General features: G+C 45.2%; 1 protein-coding gene across 4 annotated transcripts in view; it reads right to left on the reverse strand.

The window, feature by feature from the left end:
- Positions 1-16,431, reverse strand: part of NTRK2 (neurotrophic receptor tyrosine kinase 2) — a 324,463-nt gene that overhangs the window by 174,360 nt on the left and 133,672 nt on the right. The gene's annotated exons all lie outside the window — the stretch shown is intronic.

Raw genomic sequence — 16,431 nt, forward strand, 5'->3', positions numbered from 1 at the left:
CTCTGAGGCCATGACCTGTGTACAAATCAAGAGTCAGATGCTTACCCGACTGAGCCACGCAGGTGCCCCAACAACGTTACTCTTGATGGGTTCTTGATAGGTCCCCCCTCCATATTTTGTCAAGTTCTATAAGAAAATGTCAAATTCTCTGAGCTGATCTGGAATTCTGGGGCAGTGACGGTACAACCCTCGGACAGAAGGGGCCGTGGAGATGTAGCAAGCTGCCTGAGTGGAAGGGAAACTCAAATGAAGCAAAACGTGGAGCCGCCTTTGTGCACGTCCTCACCTGGGCCTTTTCCTGCTGTTCTCAACCCTCCCTGCACACTGGAATCATCTTGGCAGGGGGTGGGGGAAGTTAGGGTGGTGGTAAAAACATCAACGCCAAGTTTCCACCCCACAGACAGCCTTATTTAATTGGCCTGGGAGGCAAGCAAAGCAGGTGGAGTTTTCAAAGTTTTCCAGAATGAGAACCATTGCACTAAACCTCAGTGTTCAAGCCCCAAATACACATATCTCCTCAAAATCCAAGTGTCAGAAATGGATTAGATGTTCACTTTAATACCTGTGGGTATGAGTGTCTCTTTTTTCTTTCTTTCTTTTTTCATAGAAAGCACTAAAACATGAGGTTAGTTAGCCAATCCCAGTTGTTCTCGGACCTCAATGCTCATAAGAATCACCTGATTCCCAGCACTGGTCCCCAGAGACTCCTGTTTTCTGAAGCTAGTATGCATCCCAGTGGCTCTCAACTTTAGTGTGCTTTACAACCAGGTGGAAAGCTTTTTGAGTGGGAAGATTCCTGCCCCCCACCCCAAACCAATGCCACCACAATGCAAGGCCCAGGATGGGAGTGGGTACTCAGACATATTGGTTTTGATGCAGACCACAGCTGGGGCTGTGGGCCCCTCTGCCCCTGGCGTCTTCCTCCACTCAGCCGGGGATAATAATTCACTAATTATTACCTCATGGTCCCAACAAGAGAACCAAAGACTGGGGCAGATCCCCTGCATCCTTCATTGAAGCCGGAGCTCTAGATAATAACATGGTATCTCTAATGCATGCTAGAACAGTAGCTCATCACGGGACACAGTGGGCCTTGGCTGCTTCTGCTTCTCCCCTTCCCTGGCATGTCCACCCAGGTTGGCCCTCGCCTCCATCATTTACACATTTTACCCCTCTTCCAGGGCTGGCAGAAATGTCAGCTTCCCCACGGGTCCTTCTCTTGATCTCCACAAAGCCAGTAATCACTATAACCCCATGCTTCTTTGAATCTCTTTAATGGTGTCTACCTTATTCTCTCTTGCTGTATCTGTTTTGTAAACTTAAAACTCCCTGTGATATTAAAAACCCCTTGAATGTAAGTCTTATGTCTCTGTATCCCTTTGAAATGTCCAATATCATTGGGCAGATGTCAAAAGCCTATGTCCTGGATTAAATTGGGATCATTAATACATCTCAAGCCTATAACCAAGAATCAATGAAACCCACTGTTTCAATTTGAAGGGAGCACAACAGAGGTGACAAGAATACAAGAGTACCAAGGTCACTGAATTCACGTTCTGAAGATCAGCATGACCGGAAAATGTGAACAACTTTGCACTTCTAAATCAACTGTGTTTTTTTGGACGTAGCAACGAATGCAACTTCTGAATCTTTTGGCATCAATTTCAGCCTTGCTATGAAGAATAAAGTACAGATTTTGTTTTCTGAGACTATGAAAGACTTTCATGTTGGAGCTAAAATATCTTGCTTTCTCAGAAGTATATTCCTTTGAGTCTGGGACTGCACTGACTCCCCCATCCATGAAGAAAAGAGAACCATTAGAATCTGCGAGGTTTGCTTCCATCCTGTGAGCAGCTGTGTTGACCAAACATGGTTTCATGTCCAATGCCTGGCCTAGGCCCTGAGGGCTCTTCTTCTCCCTCATAGTAGCAAGAAGCAATCCAGGAATGGTTAGGAGCATCTTCTCTGGAGATAGAAGGCCCGGATTGAATGTCGGCTGTGACAATTAATTAGCTCTATGACCTCTAGAAAGTGATGAAGCCTCCTTGGGCCTCAGCTTCCATCTTTAGAAACTGGGAGTAATAACAGTATTACTGCTAGTCATATCTACTACTACTCTCAGTGTTAAGAAGGTCCCAGGAGTTGGCATACCCAAAGCACTTCAAGTTCTGTCTGGGACATGGTAAAGGCCTCTCTTGGGGAACCTCCAACATACCACAGCCCTAAAGAGACTGGACATGTGTTCTTTCTTACTAGCAGTGAACACACACACACACATACTCAACCACAGGTGGACATGTATACAAAACATCACATAAATACTAAAAACAAGACCAGGGGGGAAAATAAACAAATCTCAGTGTTAACAAAGGGACTAAGAGATGGGTTTTCTTAAACATTTCTGGTATGGCTGCAAATTAGTCAATATTTCCAAAAGTAAACTGGCCATGTGTTATAAAGGTCTTAAAAATATGAAAAATTTCATGAGAAACTGTATGTCTGAAATTAGTGCCAAGGGGAACAGAGAGATGGACAAAGATGCCCATTATGTTGTTATTTTTAATAATGAAATTGGAATTTTTTAAAAGTCCCATACTAGGAAATGATTAAATGCATTATGGTTTAGTCACAGGGTAAAATGTTACAAGGCCATGAAAAGACTAAGTTCTGAGAAATGCTAACTCCCTAAAGAAATCTTTAACATATACCATTCAGTACCTATACTAGGAAATAAAAATATTTATAGGCACTATTATTTCACCTATGTAACAATTATATATATAGAAAGGTACTGGGGCGAAAAGGTAAGATATTCCTCGGCTGAAAGCATTACAGGAAATTTTTACTTCTTTCTTTGTACTTTATATATTTGTTAAAAAACACATTGTTGGCATAATTTGCTAAGTCTCTCGGGGAAAGAAGTAAACACAGAGTAGGGACACCAGAATTAGTTCATTACCACTGGATAGCCATTTTAAAACTTCATCTTATAATACTGAGAACAGCTTTAAAGATTAAACAGGGTGGGCGCATATTTGTGGGAGACTCTACATTAATTATAGCACATTCTTTCTCTTTTGTTCACTAAGAACAGCTCAAAGAAGGATGAAAACAAAACAACATGAAAAACCCAATAGGCTGCTCACTGAAGCATGCTAGGAAGGAAGGAACGTAGCAAGGAGACCCTCTCCGGAGCCAGCTTCTCAGAGCTACTTTTTGGGGGACTGCGTCTGCCACACTTCTATCCAACATCTCAAAGGGAGAAGTTAAGGACCCCATAAAACCCTCCTGGGTATGAACAAGATGAGATGGTGTAAAACCTTCCAGGTACAGGACACTGCTCAAGAGCATGAAGGTAACTGGGGATGGGCAGGGACTCTTGGTGGAGCTTGAGCCCAGATGGTGTGGAAGGGGCTGGAGAAGGCCAGAAAGACCAGATGACAATGGGGTCTGAGGAGCACAAAGCGCCCTAGGTGGCAGTGGTTGCCAGTCACTCTGAGTTCCCATGTTCAGCATAATTTTACATGAAGCCCATAATGTCTTAAATGTGACTGCATGCGGGCTTGGTGAGTGTTCCCCAAACCATCCCTATTCCGAATCAGCTTGGCCCCCAGATGTTGCTGATGGCATATTCCCCAAAATTCCTAGTGTTTTCCCCTCTGGTAAATGGGAAACAAAACACTCTCAAATTCAGTGAGAAAAAAAAGCTCTTGCTATTTGCTATGGATAGGCAGGAGGCCACCCAGGATTTCCCAATACAAAAGAAAAACATGGGTCTTAGCAACGAGGATTAAGCTACGCCATCCATCAAAGACAAAAGGAGAGATTCATAAATCCGTGAGCAATCTCAGAAGGAATCTGATGGTTCACATTGTCTATCTTGGGATGTCAGAGAGAAGCGTATGGTATATGTGGGTCTTTGAAATATATCTACCATCAGCTTCCTCTTACACCAGGTCTGGAGCCAAAGAGCGCCCCAACATGCGAAGGGTTGGAACGTCACCTCTAGTGAGGCCAACAGAAGGAATATTTTTAACAAGTCAGATCCCAAGAAGAACATGAAAATAAAACTGAATTACAGATTGTTTCATTATAGGAAACAAAGCCATTCTCAGCTATTGGGTGGCATGGCTTGGGGTAGAAATCCCACCTGGAAGGTTCATAGGGTGAACCTGCCCCAGATATGGTTTGACCATGTCGTTGTTTAAAAACAAAAAACTAGGGACACCAGGGTGGCTCAGTCAGTTAAGCAACCCATTCTTGGTTTCAGCTCAGGTTCTGATCTCAGGGTCGTGAGATAAAGCCCCCATTGTGCTCTGTGCACAATGGGGAGTCTGCTTGAGAGTCTCTCTTCTTCTCCCTCTGTCCCTTCCACTTGGCTCTTACTCTCTACCTCTCTCAAATAAATGAAAAAATCTTTAAAAAGAGAGACAGAGAGAAAAGAAAAGAAAAAAATACATGATCTGCCAGCATTTTAAAAATTAGGGAATTTCATATAAAAATACTGATCTCTGAATTCTTAAAAAAAAAAATGAAATAGACAATCCTGCAGAATGTCCCATATTCTGTTGCCCAAAGAAAGAAGTAACCGTCTTTGGGCTGGCTATTCAAAGTCCCCAGGGACCCCCTACACTGACCGATATATTTTCCTGGCCCTCAGTTTGCAGTCCCCAAATCACAGATCACACAAGTAAATACAATAACTAAATATCTTACTCTTCTCCAACACGTAGAAGAGATTGACAGACATGTTCTTTCTTTTCTGTCTTTGAGCTTTGTTAGCCAAAAAAAAAAAAAAAGAAGAAAGAAAGAAAAGAAAAATAAAGTCACCCAATAAAAAGATTGTACTTCAAATTTTTTTAAAGCAATAAAAATCATATTGAGGTAGAGACTCAAGGGGGATAATTCTACTTCGGGGAGGATACTAATGAGTGCATTAGAGTTCTCTTTGGAATGGCTAAGAGAATTCATCTGTTTGGAAGGGAAGGGTGGTAAGAGATTTGTCTTATTCTCTAGAAAATCTTCCCCTGAAGCCTGAATCTCCCTAACTGCAAGCAGATCTATTGAAATACAAAATTTCCCTGTCATAAAAATAAATCCTAAAAGATAAATTTTTAGCTTCAACATCGAGTGAAGTTATAGCTCTTTGACAAATGATGTTCTGGGTTGCCATGACAACTGAGCCCGCTAGAGGTGTGCGTAAAGAGGCCTGCCCATAAATCAGAACATTTTAGGAAGGGGTTAAAACAAACACTTCTAGACTATTCCCAAGATTTAGTGCCAAAAATGTAATTATAGACATTTGTATCAGTCTGCCATAAAGCACGACGGTTCCAATATTACAAAATGTTAATTAAAAAAAATCTATTAAACCCATGTCCCTCTGAGAGAAATTAATATCGCACCTAAGGTTGGGAGTCAGTGCAACCCAGAGGCCAGGAAAATTGGATGGCCAAGCAGAAAGGGAGGCTTAAAAGCAGACTAAGCCAGGAGCAGTTAAGAGTTCAGGCTAGATTCTGACCCTCGGGGCAAGGGTTGAGGGCCAGACGACAGGCTCAGAGCCTTTCCGGAAGCCCGAGAGAGTACAAAGAGTAATCAAAGATTTGGAGGTGGAATTAGAAAGGAAAGGCTGAGAGATGGAGGTTAGCTCACCTGAAAATACAAGGATGAGGCACCAAAGAATCATTCAATCTGGGAGGAGGTAAACAACATGTGGTAACCATAGCAACTTCCAAAGAGGTCAGGAAAAATGAGAATTAGCTTAAAATCCAACTCTGGAAAAATGCTTCTTAAGACAAAGGTCATGATAGGCCACTCCAAGGGTCACAAATGAGCCGCCTGCAGGCTCAATTGAGTCAAGAGACACATTCCACTCTGGCCTGCATGGTATTCTTTTAAAAGCATACAGAGCTGACCAACATTGAAGAAACAGGAGATTCCATATAAAATTCTGGCATTTTCTCTTTCAAATGCTGACCCAGTGATAGGCCTGGATTCCGTGTGGCAAATGGGGTTGGGTTCATGGAACAGAAGCTCCTTGAAGACAAAGGGTTCACCTTGTTCGACCCAGTGTCCTCAGCACCAAGGACAGCGGAGGGCATTCTGAGTTGAATAAATGAATACTGAATTATGGTTGAATTAATGAATAGGGAGAAGCTGCCCTCTTTAAATAAAGGCACAGTCTCCAAGGGGCTCCCCCACCCAGACTGCCTGGCCTGCCTGGACCCTAAAGGCATTTCAATTTTCTACTTCGCTCTGTGCAGTAAGTTTTTCTTTAGTTGAGACACCCTATTGCCTTTGACGTGAACGCCCCCACATGTGGCCCCTGTGGCCACATAGGCAGGCTGCTGAAGCAAAATGACAATGTGGTAATATTCATTAAGAATTTTAAAGAATAGCCCCCCAAAAGTCTTCCTTTAAAGGTCTGGCATTGTTGTTCATCCTGCAGGCAGAAAGCTATGCCAAAGGCTTGACCAAAGCAAGTACTTCTGATAGGCTTCAAATCACTTGTTTATTCATTCAACAAACAGGGAAACTTTTCTAAGTACTAGTATGATGCAGGGCCATGTGATACATCTCTTTTACCTTGATGGCCCGAGGTTTAAATTTTTGTTCAATGACTGAATGAGCAGGGGGAATCATGATAGATAGTAGCCACATCACAAATCTACTGTATGCTGATGTATCCATTCTTAATGAATCCTCACAAGCTGTGTGCTGGAAATTATTATCCCTATTTTATAGAAAGGGAAACTGAGACTTAGAGAGGTTAATGACCAGGTCCACAGCACCGGCCAGAGGGTCTGGAGGGACTTGTCAACTATACTATGTGTGTGAGAGGTTATGCCTCCCAGCTCTTAAATAATCCCTATTCTCAAGTGTAGTAGGTTCAGTAGTAGACTCAAAAAAGAAAAAAAAAAGATATTTCCAATTATATCCCCTGACACCAGTGAAGGGGGTCTTATTTGGAAGAAAAGAGTCTTGGCAGAAGTAAGTAAGGATCTCAAGGTGAGAACATCCCAGACATCGGTTGGGCCATAAACCCAATGATAATTATTCTTCTAAGAGGAGGTGAGAACATGGAGGCACAGAAAGAAGTCTATGTGAAGACAGGCAGGGACTGGGGTAGCACATCTACAAGCCCAGCCATGCCAAGAATTGCCAGGTGCCACCAGAAGCTAGGAGAGGCCTAGAACAAATTTGCCCTCAGACCCTCCAGAAGGAACCAATCCTGCCAACACTTCATTTTCTGACTTCTGGCCTATGGAAGGATGTATTTCTGTTGCTGTAAGCCACCAAGTGTGTGCCATTTTGTTATCGCAGCCCTAGGAGACTAATACATCACAATACTCCTGGGCTGACATACTGAGTCCCCCAGAAGACAACCTGTCCTGTTCATCAGGGCGATAGGGCTGCATTCAGGACCCTAACAGGATCCAGTGACATGCATCTCAGGATGACACGCAGTCTCCTAATAGGAGACTCCCCATTTCCAAACAAGACTGAGATCTGGGCTTTGTTCAGAAAATCAAAGTGAACTCAACTAAGAATTATATATATTTCACTTCCTGCTTCAAAAACATGGGCATCCTCAGACAGGAATGGTGTGTGACCCTTAATGCAGCCATAGAGGACCCACTAGATAATCAAAGACAGCACAACGTTATTATGGGAGAATAGGAAGGAAGGTGTCACTTCCATGTGGGCCATCTCGGGGAAGCTTCTAGAAGGGAGGCAGGAGTGAAGTTGGGCTTTGGAAAGGGACAGTAGTCATGACCATCCTCATACTGTTATTATTTATTGAGCACCTAAACATATCCCGTCCTGCCTACCCACCATACTTTTCCCATTAAATGCTCTGAGTCACCCTACGAGGTAGATAGCTGCCACCCTTATTTCTCTGAGAAAGGATCTGGGACTTGGAGAGCAAAGTGCCAAATCCAAGGTCACCCCATCAATAAGTGACAGGACTCTGACGCACGAATATACCAGGTGGTGGGAGGAAGAGGGTCAAACTCAGTATAGCCAGAGGTTTGGGGAAGCACAGAGGTGGTGGTGGATGGGAAGGCATGGTAGAAAAGACAGGCTGGAGGAAGAATGTTCTGGAGTTTGAAATCCCATTTTGAGGAGCGTGGACTTGATCTACGTAGCTGTGTCAGTTGTCAGAGTAGTGTGAGTCCAGGGCCAACTAGCTCAAGTCTGTGATTTGGGAGGAAAATGTTAGACTCACCAAGTTGGTGAGCATGGTGACAAGAGTGAAACCAGTCTGCCCCAGACAAACACAGACAGCCTAAAGGAAGGCAGAGGGGGTGGGAGTGGAAAACACCAGGTGGGTTTGAAAGACAACAGGGAGGAGGTACCTGGGGGGTTCAGTTGGTTAAGGGTCCAAATCTTGGTTTCAGCTCAAGTCGTGATGGGGCTCTGTGCCCAGTGTAGAGTCTGCTTCAGATTCTCTCTCCCCCCTCTCTCTCCCTCTCACCCTCTCCCAAATAAACAAAACAAACAAACAAAAAAAAAGATAGCTGGGAGAAAGATGTAGCTTGATTTCAGGACAGCATTCAAGAGGTAAAGACAAGGAAGACATCCTGGCTAGAGCAGAGGTGTGGAAGGATGGACAAGGCATGGGCCAGAGCACAGGACACAGGGCAAGGGTTGTGTGGGCACACGTGGTGGATTCTGTTTAAATAAACAAACAAACTTTTTTTTTTTTTTTTGTCTCTGGGACCCTCAGACTCCAGGGATGGTCATTAGCAGGTGTTGCTGTAGCTTCTGCCTTCTCTCCCTACCTGATGGCTTTCCTTCAAGGGGATCTGGTTGGAGTCGAGAGGGTATTTAAATGAAACATGAATACTTTAAACTCTCCAAAGGAAATCCTGCACTCTAGGTTTGAATCAGGCAAGATGTACAAACCTATTTCCCAGAGAAGTTCCCCTGGCCAGGGTCAGGGTGGCCATGGGTCGCAGGCCTAGAACTCGGCATTACAGGACAGAGCACCCCAAACTCCACCCGCATCTCAGATGAACAACAGGCAAACTAAGCGAAGAGAAGGAACTCAGAGCAGGGACTTGCTACAGCTTTCGGGAGCCCATGCACGGCTGTCTTGAATGTTGCTGGTTCCAGAGCTCCTTCCTAGCTCCTATCCACCTTCTCTGGAGAGCCATGCGGTCCCAGAAGAGAGATGAGCTAGGAGTCTGGGGCCAATACATAGGTAGCCAACATCTAAAATAATCTGAATTCTGCACATGGATCTCTTCAAGCAGCACCTGGGATGCATGTGAGTAAGCTGAGCCCCCTCGCCAGTCCTGCATCTTCTGCTCCCTCCGCAGGGTGCCCTGCAGCACACCCTTGATCAGCCCTGTTCCGTGACCCTCAGCGCCTTTGCTTCTGGGAAGCCTGGCCGCAGCCCAGTGTCTGTTCCAGGCTGCTGTGGAGGAACCTGTATCTTAAAAGAGATGAGCAGCATCTCTAGCAGAAGGGTCACAAAAGGCAAAATCTGGGGCGCCTGGGTGGCTCAGTGGATTAAGCCGCTGCCTTCGGCTCAGGTCATGATCTCAGGGTCCTGGGATCGAGCCCCGCATCGGGTTCTCTGCTCCGCAGCGAGCCTGCTTCCTTCTCTCTCTCTGCCTGCCTCTCTGCCTACTTGTGATCTCTCTCTCTGTCAAATAAATAAATAAAATCTTTAAAAAAAAAAAAAAAAACAAAAGGCAAAATCTGGCAAAAGACATTTTAGTTTGGCTCACAGAGACTTGAAAAAATGTGAAGGATCTTGCCAACATGGAAAAACTGGGACATGTCCCATAAAACCCAGATCTCCCCTTGTCTTGGAAAAATCCGACTTGGCTGCCCCAAGCCCATGTTCTGACACAGAGGCAGTGGTGGAGTCTGGGGGCAGCGAGCGGTGCCAGTACGTGAGCCCGTGCCCACCCGCCCACTGACCGACCTCCTCCTAAGGGACCTGACTGGTCTCTGCAGTCACTGGGGCTCCCAACCTAGGGTTGAGCCCATGGAAAGTGCTCAGGGAAGTCTGTTGAATCTGAACAAGGCATCGTTTTTTCTTGAAAACAATGTAACCACGGGAGAGCAGGGGTGAAAACCGTGTTGGCAGATGCATAGCTCTTCTCCTCTGCAAGCTGGGTTCTCTGACCTGGCAAGGGATAGATGGACGCCGCCACGAGCGCTCTCCTGAAAGCAAGGTGAACTGGCGAGGAGAGCAGCCGTGACAGGAAATTTGATGGGGAGCACACAAGGAAATGAAATAAAATCACTTGTGGTTTTGGTATGCAGGGGAGAGAAACAAAAACAGGTCTTTGTTTCAGATGCTGTTTCATGTTGCCATAAATAAAAGGATGGCTACAGCTCAAAAACGTATTTTAAACAGTTCAAAGTGTGGATTGCCTTGTTTCTGTACTTCTTACTTTTTTTTTTTTACAGGATGGTTATAGTTGAAGCTCTTTAAACCAATGTAACTGGTTATAAGTCATTTAGGGGAGCAGAGGTTCCCTTGAGCCCTGGACCTCAGCCATCCAGTGGAGGGTCTGGTCACTAACATGTGGTCACTGTGCTTGGCAGGGAGATGGCGAGCAACAATTATCAAGCACGTTGGTTATGTGGAGGTCGGACAAGGTGGTTCATGTTGTCCATGAGCGCTTTGCAGACCTTCAGCTTCAGGGAGTATAACTGACCAAGGGCTCCACGGCATCCTGAAACCCATCTGTGCTCTGAAATCCATCCCCTCGCTTGCACATGGTCCATGCTCCCTGAGGACTGGGTATGGCACAGAATACCAAGGCAGACCTGTCCTGGGAGCCAAGGAGCTCTTCCGATGGCCATCTTGGCTCCAAGCCTCCCCTGCAGCCTTGCCCATCCTATGGAAGGGCGCATGGAGTCCAGAGGCCTTGACCTCACCTCCCTCCCTCTCATTCATGGGAAATGTACTTGCACTGTGGCCTGATGCTCTCACTGCCTTCCCTAGCTCTTTCCCCATTTTCTCTCACACAAGAGTTTCTCCTGATTAGAATCCTGGCAGCTTCCGTCCCATCTTGGCATCTGCTTCTCAGAGGACACGTTCTGCATTTGAAAATTCCTACTGCCTATATTCGGCAAAATCTGTCGACTCTACCCAATGATCGAGGCTCTCAACTTCTGTGTGGTTGCATGAATCCGAAGAAGAAAGTACTTAAAAAGAGAACTTAAAATGAGCAGGCTTTAGGGAAGCGGGTAAGGAGTTAAGAGAAGGAGAAAAAGAAAAATCAGGAGGAGGGAGCAGAAGGCTGAAGAAGGTGAACAAGTTTTCAGTTGTTCTTCCATTTTGGTAGTTTTTCATTAAGAAAATGGGGGCATGGAGGTCCCCTGAAACACAACCTGTTCACACCTCTAGGAAGGACGCTCAGAGACAGTCTGGGTTATGTCTTTCTCTGGAATCCCAGCTGTTCAATTGCCATGTTCAATTGCCTCAAAGTGCATGAGGCATGTGATTCCTCGGAGGACGGATGGCCGGGAAGTCCTTTGTGACCACGATGGAGACCACAAGGCGCTCATTCTCAACACCTCAGACCTTAGTATCTCCGACTGTCATTTTGGGGAAAGGCAGGAAAAGGGAAGAACACTGCCTACATGAGATATGTAAAATGTGCCTCATAATGAAGAAAAGAAAGAACACAGTCACCTACACACACACACACACTCACACTCACACTCATACTCTGCTATGAGAGGTAATGTTCAAAGGAAACCTTCAGGCTGGCTATTTCATAATTCACGGCAAAACAGGAAAGAGAGACAAAATCAGCAGCATCGTTTATAAGCCCTGGAAAATGGAAGTTTCCAAGCTGTCATAAATAAGGATGGAAGCTTTTGCCAAGTCAGAAATTTTGCCAAGTTTGAAATCCACTCAATCCTTACATCTTGGAGCTCAGAACGGAACACCAACCTTTTGGGATTTGTAATCATTTCTTCTCAGCGAAACTTCTTGCTATTTATAAGAAAGTAAAAACAAAAAGCAAAAAATACAATATGGAAAGTTTTTTAAAAGGAGCTGGTTGGGAACATTACAGCATGGTGTGCTTTGGGAAGCCAATAATTTAGGTACAGATGGTGTATGTACTGGGATTAAATTCCTATTTAATCAAACAGGGCTTAAAGTATGCAATATTCCGTGTATGAGTGTGTGTGTGTGTGTGTGTGTGTGTGTGTATGTGTGTGTGTGTGAGAGAGAGAGAGAGAGAATGAGAGGAATATGTCTTTCCTTGCTGGTACCTCTCTCTCTCTCTCTCCTACACACACACACACACACACACACACACACACCCCATCTCTCTCCTGCGCAATTACTCCATCCAACTCATTCTAAATGCTTAATGTAAATTAAAGAGAGGTCAAAGCATATTTCTGTGTGTGGTTTGGCTTGGGAAAGGGAACTAGAGAAAAAGAAGGGAATAATAACCTTTTTTAAAAAAAAGATAAAAGGAAAAGAGAAAATAGGTGACAAAAGTGGAGATTCTGGTCACCAATTTTTACTGGGTGAATCAGAGCCACCAAAAGGAAGGGCAGAGAGACCTGATGGATGTCTCGGAGGCTGTAGCCATGGGATCCCCTGAGAGGGAAAGGGAAAGCACCAGCCCCAGAGCAGCAGGGCCCAAAGTCTGGATCTCACAGGCAGACGGATCTCATTTGTGTGACTTCGGACAAGCTACTTAACTTTCCAAGTCTTTGTTTTCTTAGGCGTCAAGTACGGCCAATCGCGACATCAGTGTTAGAGATATTGCCGTCAGACCCCAGCCCATGAGGCCAAAGATGGCATCTGTTCCTCTGACTGTGGTATCCCCCTGTGCTCAGCTCACCGTCTGGCCTGTAACTGACACAATAAATATTTACTGGGTTTGGAATAGACCTGACGTAAGATGAAACAAGATAACGAAGAATTTAGGATATGTCTCAGTGGGGGGCGTGTCAAGGAGAAGGAACTCACCAAAAATGGCTTGAAGGAGGGATGTGGGCACACTGTGGAGAGGAACCGGCAGGTTAAAGGGACAAACAAGAAGGCGTGAGGCTCTGGAGACAGACTGCGGCAGGAAGCCTCTCCCCTCCACTAGAATCGAGGGCAGCAGAAGGAGAAGAGGAGAAAAGGTGGTCTAGCCACAGGACCGCGCATGCGCAGGGATGAGCCCTGCTAGGGATGAACCTCCACGCGTGGGAAGGGGGCAGGCTTAGGCCGACCCCTGTCCTCCCCCAGACACCTGCTCGTCACCCGGCTGGTCCAACACACCAGGGAGCCAACACACCAGCACCCCGGAACTAAAGCATTCAGCCGTGTTTGGTGAAGGACGGTGATGGAGAGGTAGCTGGCCATCCCCCAAATCCAGGACCCCAAATGCAAAGAGAACACCTGTCAAGGGCATCATCTTTGCAAAGTCTGAAGCACCCTACATGTGTTATCTCTTAGTTGGTATAAACACTGAGGACATTCCTCCCCCGGAGGTAAAACAGTGCCAACGACTCTACTTCCCACTCCAGCTCAAGCGTCTTTGCACGACTTACCTGAAGCTGGGTCCTAATCCTTAGAGCAAGCAGCCACGACCTACAGTTTTGTTTAGCAATTCAGCAAGACTAAACACCGGATGATGAGAATTATTAATAAGAAAAGAACAGGTGTCAAATAAAAATGGAAGAGGCTTTTCCTTTCCTCTTGGGAAACACAGTATTTTAGAAGGACACAGGAGAATTTACTGTCCATTAGCTTATGGTTGGGCAGAGATTTTAATTTGGTAAACAACGGTGCCCAGAGTCTTGTGCTGTGTGACACGGGCTTTGACCAAATGACTGGCAGCTCAGAGCACGCCCTTGGCAGTCTCTTTCAGCCCCTGGCTGCCAGACGGGATCTTCGGGGACAGGAGCGTCAACGTGACTGAGTTACTCAGATGCTGTTCTGCCTCGTTGTGTTTCAGAGGCAAGACGCTGCTCCGGCCTCCTCCACCGCCTTGTTCCAGCATCTGGATGGTCCTCAGACAAACCCTCCGGCCTCACCCACCACCTCCATCCCCACCGAGGCCGTTTCCCTCATGGGCACTCACCAGAGAGCCAAGACTTCTCCAGATAAGCTGGAAGGACTCCTGTTAAGGAGCCATGAGAAAACTCATTTCAGAACAATCAAAACCAACAAATCTGTCTTCAGTTCCAATGGACAAGCAAACATGTGCTGGGTTGTCATGAGTTAATCAGCCAGGAGCCCATACTTCATGCAACTTCTGTGTTCCATAAAGTAAGACTTAGAAAGCACGTGCCAATTCACTACTGTGCCACATACTTGTAAGTTGAGATGAACAAGGGCTTTGTCAGTGGCAGTTTAAGTAACCGGGGGCTTACTGGGGCAGCAGATGCCTCCCCGATGACATTTGCTTTTCTAAACAATCATCTCTGCTCAACCTCTAGCGCCAGTAGGAGCGACCCCTGGGCATTTGCATGGCCCCACGCCCCAGACACCTCACTGGCCTCACCCCAGTCCCAGCCCTGCTCAAGAGTCCATATGGGGTAGCCATTTCAATCTCCAGCTATCTAGCCTGCCTGCTGGAGTTCAAATCCTGATGTAACCTGGACCAAGTTCCTTAATCCCTCTGTTCTTCAGTTTCCTCACCTTGACAATGGGAGCAATATTAGCATTGGCTAGTGTTGGGAGAATCAAGAATTAATCCAGGAAGCACTTAACAGCGCTGGGCATACAGTGAGACACCAATACTATTAACTAGTATTACCATTTAGCTATTGTAGTCAATCTCCCTTTAACACGCATTAGAGGGGCACGCATTAGAGGGGTGGCTCCGTTGGTTAGGCGACTGCTTTCGACTTAGGTCATGATCCTGGAGTCCCGGGATCGAGTCCCACATCAGTTTCTCTGCTCAGCGGGAAGTCTGCTTCTCCCTCTGACCCTCCCCCTTCTCATGCTCTCTCTCTCTCTCTCATTCTCTCTCTCGCAAATAAATAAATAAAAACTTTTTTTAAAAAAACTTATTAGAAAAGGCAGTAACAACAGAAAAAGTGCCTTAAATTAGGTGCTGGTAAGACTTCAGTACCACATGTTTAAAATGATTTAAGAAGAAAAAAGTCCAGATGATAAAATATTTTTAAAGAAATGAAACTGCATTGCTTCCAACATGAAGGAGCTTCAGCAAGTCCAGTCATCATGAGTTGCCTACTACAGCTATTACGAGAAACTACCTCAGGAAGTAGAAAAGAATAATCTAGTTATTTGTAGCTCATTGCCTGCAAATACTTGTTTCTAAGGCTTGAGGGAACTTGAAACAAGTCTTTTCTTTCACACAATCTCTCAGCCAATTCGTTTATTTTTATTCGTAGCCAAAGTTTTTCAGATGGATGATTTAACAGTTAAAGATAATGTAAACCCCTTTCAAATGATAAAAATTCTGAATTAATAACATTGAGAAGAAAAGAAGGCAGATCATTTTGGGGATATGACCTTCAATGCTTTTTCCTCCAGAATCCTCAAACTCTAGAGCATCTTTTGAACTCAATGAGCTATCATAATATCGGTCCAAACAAATTGTATGCTCTTATTTTATCAAAATCAAATCTGAAAAGAATCCATGTGTAAGAACTGCTTGGGAAGAATGAAGGATCTAGGAGGGGGATCTCTCTAACTCCCAAGAGGGCATCATAGCCTGGATCACACCCAGAATGACCCAGTGAGTGAAGTTCCCTTCCATTGGGCTCCTTCATTTGCACCCACACAGTCACTTTATGGCCAATACATAAAAATGAGTCTGTGATTCCAGGGCCCTTATTGAGGGATACTCAAGCATGAGGGCACACCCAAGTCCTTCAAAGTATTTTATTAGCAACACCAACTGCCCCCACGTGCACACTCTCTTAAGAGCCTGGGGCGGGAGGGGGTAGGTAGGTATTATGAATATTAGTGTCATCTCATAAGGAATGGAGCCATGAAATGTCCTTCCCAAGGTTATTTAGCTTGTGAGTATAACTGGGATTCCAACCTGCACAGTCTGGGTTCAGTGTCTACTGCCTCAAATTATTACGCAACCTCTGAATGGCCATTGAAACCTGTTTAGAAGGGTGTTCAGAAAAAGTACAAGTCACCAGCACCAGCCAGATTCTTAGAAGAGATCAGTGTACTTGGGCTGATGAGACAGCAGGTCACACTGGATTGCTTTTTCCAGTCCTTAGCCTTCAACTTGATGCAAAACCATTCCAAGTTTCCCAGAAGGTGAAAATAGGCTCAAATGAATCTGGAGCCCTACGAACCTTGCTTTTTAGGTCCTATCCTAAAAGGAAAACACAAAAAAGGGACAAACCTAAGGGATGGAGACAAGAGGACTGTGAAGTGTGGGTACCAAGTTAATGCTTATGGTTCAATTGTATCCTATCTCTATGTCCACTTGTCTTTCTCTCTTTCTCTCTCTC

Source organism: Meles meles, chromosome 11, assembly GCF_922984935.1.
Source record: "Meles meles chromosome 11, mMelMel3.1 paternal haplotype, whole genome shotgun sequence".
Lineage (NCBI taxonomy): Eukaryota > Metazoa > Chordata > Mammalia > Carnivora > Mustelidae > Meles > Meles meles.